Source organism: Micropterus salmoides, unplaced genomic scaffold, assembly GCF_014851395.1.
Source record: "Micropterus salmoides isolate LMB-PRFRI ecotype aquatic unplaced genomic scaffold, ASM1485139v1 Ms_hic_scaffold_5, whole genome shotgun sequence".
NCBI classification, from domain to species: domain Eukaryota; kingdom Metazoa; phylum Chordata; class Actinopteri; order Centrarchiformes; family Centrarchidae; genus Micropterus; species Micropterus salmoides.
In genome coordinates, this window is record NW_024044237.1 from 3,505,278 (window position 1) to 3,515,291 (window position 10,014).

Consider the following 10,014-nt stretch of genomic DNA (forward strand, 5'->3'; position numbering starts at 1 on the left):
TCATGTGTCCGTCATTCCCAGACACAGGAAGTTCTGCGGTTTTCATTCCAATACAACCGCCTGCCCTTCAGTTACTCCCTGGCCCGTGCACTTTTTCCAAGTGTGTCAAGACGGCCCTGGAGCTGCTGCGGCAGTCTGGCATCAGGGTCCTATTTTACCTGCTGCTGCTGGCGCTGTCCCGGGACGAAGCGGTGGTGCAGACGGCCCAGCTAGTCACACACCTGTCTTACCTGGGCTTCACGGTGAACTGGAAGAAGAGTGCTCCTCTCCCCTCCCAGAGACTCACCTATCTTGGCGTGGTACTGGACTCCTCTCTCCGGGGTGTGTGTGTGTGTGTGTGTGTGTGTGTGTGTGTGTGTGTGTGTGTGTGTGTGTGTGTGTGTAAGGGGTAAACCCAATAGCGATAGCCTTATAGGGCGAAGCCTATACGAAATAGAACCAGAAATGTTCTGTTAGAATCTCGCTCTCTCCCATAAACAGCATCTTTGTAACGACACGTCGACAATGAAATTTCACGTGGATGAATTTTCATAAATCGATTATGTTGACTAATCGTTGCAACCCTATGTAGAAGTAGGCCATTTGCAGTACATTTCTAACTAAACTGTATTTATTCACTTTTAGATTGGAGAGATCAAGTGGTGCAGATAAAGTGTACCTCTTAAAGAAATAACCCTTACAAACATCACTGGAAAAGAAGCGGCATTGGAGGACATGAAGGTTGGAATGAACGTAACCATAAGCCGCTTATTAATAAAAGACTATGGCATCAATGGGGAAAAAAAGGGACCTCCATATACCACACAAAAATCCACGCAAGTCAATTTTACAGGCATATAAAGTCCTCATCATGGCCAAGACAGCATTTACCCATTATATCTACCTATATCTACCTAGTCAGAGGACGTGGGCCAATCATGGACTGACCTACACTCTTGTTTTATGACGTGACGATGTATATTAACACACTGGGTCAGGGAGAGATAGCCAGTCAGACTTCATGAACTGATACAGCTTGTTGTTTGTCAGAGAAAGGAAGATCGACCCAGAGCTCTGTAAGCTTTATTCATTTACTTGTAATAAAACTGATTAATTTGGACCAAAAACATCTTCTCCTATTGCTTCATGAAAGAACACGCAGGACCAAGGACTACAAATAGTTTTAAAAGGGTAATTTAAAGTCACGGTCCAACAGAGAGTTACGACATCACAAAAGCGACTTTTGGGTTAGTGGTTTTTGTAATTACATTTACAGTCTTATATCTCAGTTTTACATCAAACTACAACCTTCTTTAATTTAAAATGTATCTTTTAAATTGACAAAGATTATATTTGTAAGTCAGGACACAATTTAAATGGGATAAAAATATTTGTTGTCTCCTGCCATTGACTACCATACAATATTTTTCCAAAATAAGGTCCCATGGTGGTCCACCGGAAGGGGAGGGACTTAGGCTCTCTATGTTCATGCTGCTACAGCACTACCACACTGTTGACATAGCCTACTGTTATTAAACTACTTTGCTACTGGCCTATTTGTACTTCCACTTGGCAAGTTTTCCATGTTTCCTTTACAGCTGCATTAAAAATCACAAAATATTCACTGTAACCTTGGTTTAATTTAATGACTGCAGCATTAAACAAATGCCATCCATCCTTTGGTTTATGTCTTATTAAAATTTGTCTTGTAAATTGAATTACGCAATTGTGACTTTATTTTTAGCACATTGAAACATGAGAAACGGCTTATGTGCTAAATTTAGCTGGCTGGATGAAACCGGATGCTCCTGAAGTCACAACAGCACAGACAAACAAAATGTTGGAGATGCTGGCCAGCCAAAGGGATACTACTACTACTACTACAACATTCAGAAATAGGCCAGTAGCGAGAGCATAGACTGTATAAAAGAAGTGGACGTAGTCGTCGTGACGTGACCCGTTGGTTTGTTGACTGGCGTTTTGAAGCCTCGAGTTTGGCCGATAGTGCACTGCCATGTAAATTTTTTGCAACCAGCTGCACCGAATGTGACCATACCTTGACGAGATGGTGGATGTTACCGCCGTGTGTGGAGCTAGCTAACTTGCGTAGCCAGGTGCATCTGTAATTAACTGTCATTTTAACATGGCTGACAGCTTTGTCTAGCGAACAAAAGTCTTAAAACTAAATGTACTCACCAGAGAAAGTGAACAGCCAACTCCTAATACGCTTTTTCATCGTCGCTGGTAAAATTTACACAGTGCAGTCACTCTGGCCTGAGATAATCCCGATCCCAGATAATCCCGCCCTGTAACATACTCTGCTTTATGGTTTTATTTCCTCTAAATGGGACCATAATTTACTAAATGAACGTCATGTTGTATTTAAGAACACTCTAAACTAGCGATTGAGACCATAAACTCATAAGGAAAGCGTTTACTGAGGTAATAAATCAGCTGAGAAGTAGGATAATTTTCCATTATTTCTAATGGAGCTGGACCAGAAAAGTCGCCCCTGCTGGCTGTTAAATAGAATGCAGGTTTAAGGGACTTCCGCGTTTCACCCAGTTCTGACCGGAATCTTCCTGCTTGGGTTGAATAGTAAAATTTCATGTGCCATGTGTGGCCACATTTTGTTTTGTTAATGCAGCTGCTGTCAGATTCAAGTAGGAATATAAACGCTTACACAAAGACCTCTCCCAAAAAGCTCAAGACTAGATAGTTTAAAGAAAAAAAACGCTTCCTTATTTGGGTGAGACAGCTAGCCCAGAGATGTGCGTTCAGAAAGTGGAGATTGCGTAATGTGCCTCCACTTCTATGAAAAATTTGTGTATTAAATAGGTTGCTCTGTGTGGCCACACACGGCACGTTACTTTTTAATTTTGAGTTTGAATACACATGCAGATCTCATATGAACATCAAATATGGAAGACAAGTTGAACAGAAAAACAAAAGTCTTGCTTAGCAAAGATGTGAAATATGCTACAATGAAACTGTTTATTTCCACCAGTATGAATATTATTTATTACTAGGGTTGTGTGATACGATATATATCATTTGACAATAGCGTCTAGGGAAGAAATTTCTATTAAGAACAAACAAACAAGTAGGAGAGTGAAGTTTACTCATAACTGGATGATTCTGAACAGGAGGGCCATGCAATCACAAAAACCAGGAGCTTATACCTCAGGGAGAAGTCTGTTGTGTGGACGAGACACGCAACACTGATGTTACCCCAGCCTTTCCAGCCATGATGGGTGTGTCGGATAATGTTAAATGGCTTGCCCATGGACATTCAACTTACCTTCTAGTTCCCAAACACATGCTGTTGTTGTGATGTTAGCTATAGCAGCAGGAGTGTTTTATCACTGGAGTTGCTGTGTTGCGCTGGGATGTCTAGTCCTCTCATGTTTACTTTGCAGCAGCATGTAACAAGAGTTTGCTAACCCACAACCTAGCTAACGTTAGTTACATTACATTCTGTATTGTTCACTCTACATCATGGTATTTGTCATGGTGTTTGATTACTCCAGAATAGCTTACCCCACCCTTTATGATGAAGGGGAAAATGAAATGACTTGCATTGGGACATAAGATTTCAGTCATCCCAATATAGAGTGAGTGAGTGTCTAATTATTACTAATATAAATTATATGAAATAACATCATTTACAAGTCATTCATCTGATCTGACAGACAGCTTAGACACTTATTTTGTAGGCAGCAAAGTAACAAAACACAGACAACATACAGAGAAAGTGTGGCAGAAGTTTTCAGACAGAGCAATGGACTTGTATTTATTTATTAATATTTATGAAAAGACTTGATTATTTTGATCGGTAGACCTTTACAGACTAAAGAAATACAAATATCAATGAATGCCTCACCAGGCAAATAAACAAGGGGGGGTCGTCTGACATGGAGTCCTCCACGTCTGTGAGTGCCTCTGAACCTTCCTTTGAAAGTGGAGAGGACACAGGATCATACCCATCGTAATAGTGAGTGGACAGCGATTCAGGCATCAATGTCAGGCCCTACAAGATATGCAATATCTTGTTAACACACACTTGTGAGAGATGTGTGTGTGTGTGTGTGTGTGTGTGTGTGTGTGTGTGTGTGTGTGTGTGTGTGTGTGTGTGTGTGTGTGTGTGTGTGTGTGTGTGTGTGTGTATATACACACACACACACACACACACACACCCACACACACACCCCCACCCCCCCCCCCCTCTATCTCTCACTACCATGTCCCCCCCCCCTTTTGGAAAATGTACAAGATTCAAGATTTGTTTTAGTCAGTTGAGTTTGTTGTGTTTTATATTGTCGTATTCACTGTTCAGATGTTTTAAATAAAATTGACAATACTGGTTCTTCAATTTATTGATGTTTCTTGGACAAAAATACATGCAACCAGCCAGCCAAATCAACTGAAACTAGAGAATGGTGTTCTCTATTTCAGGTTTTTAGGAAAGGTTGGATTCACATTTGATGGTCTGGTTTTACATTCAGCAGATTGTCTCTACATATTTGTCAGACTTCTGATTCCGGAAACCATCAGGGATTTTCTGTTCCTATTCAGATGGAAAACGAGACTCACTGGAATGCAACAATAGCTCCCCATAATACAAACACACGCTCCAGTGGATGCATTCATCGTTTATGTGTGAATGGAACAAAACCTGTGGGGAAGCCACAGCAGCCTCTCACAAGTGCGCGCTTTGATATCTGACTTCCTTCTAATCTTTGTATCCCCATACAGCATACACTTATCTTACAGATGATGTTAGCAGTGAGCTCCACTCATTTGGGGCACAAAGTGGGATACACAAGAGAAATCATGGTGGGTTTTTTTCTTGAAATCTCATTACAGATTCTTACTTCTTGATTGAAAACAGTCAAGTTTTATTTGAATGTCTAACTGCTTTCGGTTTTTGGTCTTAACAGCGATTCTTTTCACCAATATTGTTGTATACACTACTATAACCGTAGGGTATACAAAAATATTGGTGGAAGAGCAGATTCTAATTAAAAATTTTTCTAGAATCTCAGTCCTAGAGAAATATTTCACTTGAAATTTATATTTTGACTTTTGCTCCATCTTGGGAGGACAACAGCTTTAGTCAGCCAACTTCTGCTGTATTGTTAATGTAACAATACTAAAGAGTCTGTTAGTTTAGTTGATAGAAATGACATGACACGTATTTGCATCTTTACAACAAGGTGCTCTGTCCTTTACTGTCTTATTATTGATTTGTTTTTATTCAAAATGTCTTTTTAGAATATTAACTGAATAAAAATATGGATTATATAAAAAACAAAAACATACTGAGAAGTGTTAAATAAAATAAATATCTTTAGATTTATGATTGGGTTCATATATCAAGATGGGCAGTTCTCGTCAGGTTCATAAACCATGAAGACTGTATTCCATTGTAGATGAATTTGTATCCATCTTGTTAGCTGTTTTACATCCACAGCAATCAAGTTTTTTGCAGAGCTGAAAAAAAAAAAAAATTGTGTAACATGAAAAGGAGCTACTTCACGTACAATGAATGTTCAAATGAACGAGGTGGCTCAAGTAGGTGTCTCAATCTTAATTTAAGTGTTATCTTATAAAAGAAACAAGCTCCTGCAAACCTTAGTGTCCACAGAACAGCACCAGAGAAATGCAGTTTTTTGTGTGTGCGTGAAATGGCTTTATTCTGTGTTTTACTGATTTTATTTTTCGGGGGCCTCATGTATAAACGCTGCCTATGCACAAAAAGGTTGAGCTGCCGTGAGAATGTGTGGACCCTCCGCAAACTTTTGTCCGGCTCTGTCAGTAGATTTCAAAGTTCCAAAACTCACCAAATGTTAAAATATAACATTTCTACGCCAGTTACTGTGCATGCGTCATGACGTAGGCTATGAAACCTAATTATGGCCGTTGATACACAAAAGTTTTATCATGTAAGTAAGTGGATGTTTAAAGGGGCACAATGGGAGTTTTCAGCGGCCACTAGCAGTTTCTAGCAGTGCGGTTCTAAGATTGCAACCAGGCTCATGAGCGAGAGATCCCACAATCAACTCGGAAACACCAGCATGTCGGCAGTGGCTTTTCTCCAGACATGTTCAGGCTCTGTTACTTACATGTTCCCAGCTCAGAGGCAGATCAACACGTGTACTTTTCATACAGTGCAGCAAGTCGCATATTAGCACAATACTCCCGGGGGGGGAAAAGCCAGTAACTTCACTATCTGTATCTTTATCTGGAGGCTCAGGAAAACGGTTAGTGGGCTTGACTGAGTACAATAAATTACATTGTCGTCACATTTTAGAACAGTTAGACCGCAGTTACTTCAACTCAGCTAACTGATCATCATAAAGCCAGTGACGGCTTTCGCACAATTGCTACAATACATGCTCATCGTCAGTCCTAACCATGATGCATGTTAAACATAACAAAGCCAACATAGATAAAAATGTGTTCACCATGTGGCGGCACCGAGTGGGAAGCGGTCAAAGATTATTAGAATGCGATTTCAATAATCATCTGATTCTCTTTCACACTGACACTATATTGTATTACTGCCAGCTACAACTACGACACCTGGGGAGTTTCACCCCGGAAGTATAAACTAAAGTTGACCATTACACTAGAAAGCACACAGGTTAGTTTTACTTGGGGATGGAGGAACTGAGAGTGTGTTTCATTCACATAAAATATTCTTTATTTTAAATTTACATGTGTCTAAAATCTCTTTAAAAAGCAGCCAGTTGTCTAATACACTTCTGACATGTAGCGCCCAAACCAAAAACAATTCAAACAAAGCAAGCTATTAATTCAAGCAGCAATAAAATTCACACCAAGATGAAAGTTAATTAAAACAAAAATTCAAAACAAAGCAAGCTAATGTTAATTCAAAACAGAATTAAAAATGACAGCTGCCCATAAATGAAAAAAAAAAAAAGGAGTAGCACATTCAGAAGGAAAAGGCAAACACAAGTCCAGCTAAAAATGTTTTAAATCCATCAACACTGAGGAGCAGCTGAACTATCACTAAGAGGCAACTCAATTAGGAGGCAATTCAACTGTCACTGAGAGACAGGACAGCAGGGAGAATGAATGAGGCTGATCCTGCACCTGAAAAACACAAAGAGGAGAGCTCAGATTAGCTCTCCTACAGTGGGATCACAACACCTGACACCACATGCAACAGTCTGTAACCTACCGGGCAGCGAAGGAAGACGGACATATGGCCCAGAGAAGGGGAATCCTCCCACACATACACACGGGGACGCCGAGAGACCAAGCAAATGCATAACAGACAGCCAGGAAGAGGAGCCTGCGAGTAATCAACTCACTGTTAAACAGCTCACCGACATAGATTTTAACAACGGGCATATTTAGACAGTCTCCTCACCAGTGAACAAACAGCGCAAAGGTGAATAATGCAGACAGCAAGCGCTGATGTCAGTGTGGCGATGAGAGGGGCAGATAATGCGGAAGTATGGCGCTTTAAAATCTCCCGCGTCCGCCAATCCTTGCCAACACACCCACCTCACACCCTGTAGCGTCACTCCCTACAGCTGTGCTGTCACAACCATTCAAAAAAGGTCTCCCAGGGTGGGGGATACCACTGACTGAGGTGATCATTTTGGCGAGGTGTTAAGTACTCTGTATGATTGCTGTAAACATAAATTATGCCTGGCACTCATGCGTAATGCTGCATGGCTGCGCTCTGGCACTGCAGAGGACAATGGAAGGATTAGAGTGTCCATGGAGGGACCATGAAGATTTCCTGACCGATGACGACTAATACGTCAATTTAGAAGTGTCTAGCAGTCTCTTGCTAGTTTCTCTGTTACGTACCCCAGCTTTAATATCTCATCTCCAGTACTGATGTCAGATCTGACAATTTGATATGTACTGTTATCAGCTCCTATGTGGTGAGTGTTAATCACAAAAGCCATTGGAGAGTTGAAGTTTACTCTGAAATAGGGCAGAAGCCCTGGGAATCAAACCGTTTCGCCTCAATTTGAGCCTGTGCTCTGCCTTAGTCTAGTATTAGCATCTCCTGTATGAGAAACCAGCAGAGATGTTGTTTACATTTGCTTGAAGGGATGTTATGCAAGTTTTACAGCTCCTTCATCCTCCGTGATATCACATACAGTTTGAATATCTCAATTTTGTGACAATATAAAATGTATTGTCAGTTAAGTTACAGATGAAACAAGTCCTTTGTAAAACTAAAAGTACACCTAAAATAAGTAATTATTTTCATTTAGTTATTGATACTTTATGTATTGGGCTTAAATTCACATCTAGCACATACCTGTAAAGCAAGATCAATGGTATGTACTCGTGGTTGCAAGTGCATGTAAAAGAAGTGGTGGGGGGGGGGGGGGGGGGGATTACCAAAGTCTGTAGCTGAGGTGAAATTGTTGTTTTCTCAACAGCCATTTCCAAGTTCCTTATTCTTCTTAAATTCCATCCTGGGTTAATTAAAGTAGTCGAAGTTGTAGGCATCACTCAGTCATGACTGGACCAAAATAGTTACGTGATATACGCAGTTGGAGGACAATAAATTTGTCCTAATAAAATGAATTTTACAGGAATGGTAAGAGCTTACCGTTACTGACACATTTCTATTACTCTATTATTCTACCCAATTTCATTAAACTAAATAGTTAGAACAGAAACACTCAGTACATCACCAAAATGATTATGCAGTTGAATTGCCACCTTTCTTAAACTGTGAATTCCTAAGAATTTCATATGACTTGACTTGTGAGTTGCTTGACCGAAGCAATGACATGACTTTCATCACTGTAACTTGGGACTTGCTTGAGACTTGCTCAGGAATCACAAAACGAAGGTAAGTGCAGGTGTGACAGATAGAAACAAAGTTACAAGTTTGGCAGGAGCCAAAAGAACAAACTAACTCAAAAAGCAAGTCAGTACGAAGTTGGGGGGTGCAAGTACACACACAGAATGACAACAGTCCAGCAGAGACTGGATGGCTAGAGGCAGTTTAAGAAGGCTGAGTAGATTGCTTGATAGCGAGCAGGTGAGTGATCAGGGATGGGAAGCAGGTGCGTGAGTGATCTAGGATCCTTGGACCCGCCTCCCTTTCGCTGCGAGAAAAAGGGAGAACAGAGAAAGAAAACACAAAACCAAAACACACCAAGCATTCTGCAGTCACAACACAGGGAAAAATAATCAAAACTCACTCATTCACATACCAAGAGCCTAGGGCAGGGGGTCAAGGTTTGGGGATTGTGATAAAGAAGAAGAACACAGGAAGTACTTGTTAGAAGTTTGGGGTTAGAGGCGTTAAGAGAATCATTAATTTTCAAGTTTGCATTATAATTAGAAATTAGTCCTCTATACGCTTCCATAAACGTGCATGGGCACGGTACGCATCGCCTAGTGTGAGTACACTGTCAGAGGAAAAAGTCTACCAACTCTGCAGCTTCCATTAAAACAATGGATGAGGTCTACATTCCAGGACATCTGAGGGAACTCCTTCTCCATGAGGACTCAATATCAGGCCATCTTGATGGATACAAGACCTATAAACACATGCAATCTTTGTTATTTTTCTTTGTTGTTAGAGTCTACCTTTCCTCTTTACCTTAAAAATGGTGACAAGTTTTCAAGATAGCGATGTACAACTACACCACTGGAGAAGAGGCAGCGTCCGTCGAACAGTGTGTGGAAGAGTAGCTCATCCATGGATGATTTGAAAAGTTCTTTAAATAAAACCTGAAAAGTTAGGAGTCAAAATGTCCCCTTAGAGGAACTAACAACTTCTGAAACTTCTGAGACCACAATTAGACACGTTTTTTTGTATAAGGTCACAAGTCAAAGGTCTGCGGCCACTGACTTAATCTTGAATAATTTATTTAATAAGCATGTTTTTCAAATGTAGAATCTTAATTTGAAAGGTGGCAAGTAGCTTAATAAATAGAGAAAAGTAGAAGAGAAAAAATGTCCCTCTGAATTAAAGTGAAAAAAGTATAAAGTACCACTGAATTTTAGTCAAATGTGTACAGG

The 10,014-nt window shown here is 40.4% G+C and overlaps 1 long non-coding RNA gene across 1 annotated transcript; it reads right to left on the reverse strand.

Annotated features, from left to right (window-relative positions):
* Window positions 1–6,913: 6,913 nt before the first annotated feature.
* On the reverse strand, window positions 6,914–8,927 carry LOC119888203. Its single transcript, XR_005441865.1, has 3 exons — window positions 8,374–8,927; window positions 7,187–7,300; window positions 6,914–7,098 (listed from the first exon to the last, which is right to left on the reverse strand). It is a non-coding gene; the product is annotated as an uncharacterized LOC119888203 (long non-coding RNA).
* Window positions 8,928–10,014: the final 1,087 nt, after the last annotated feature.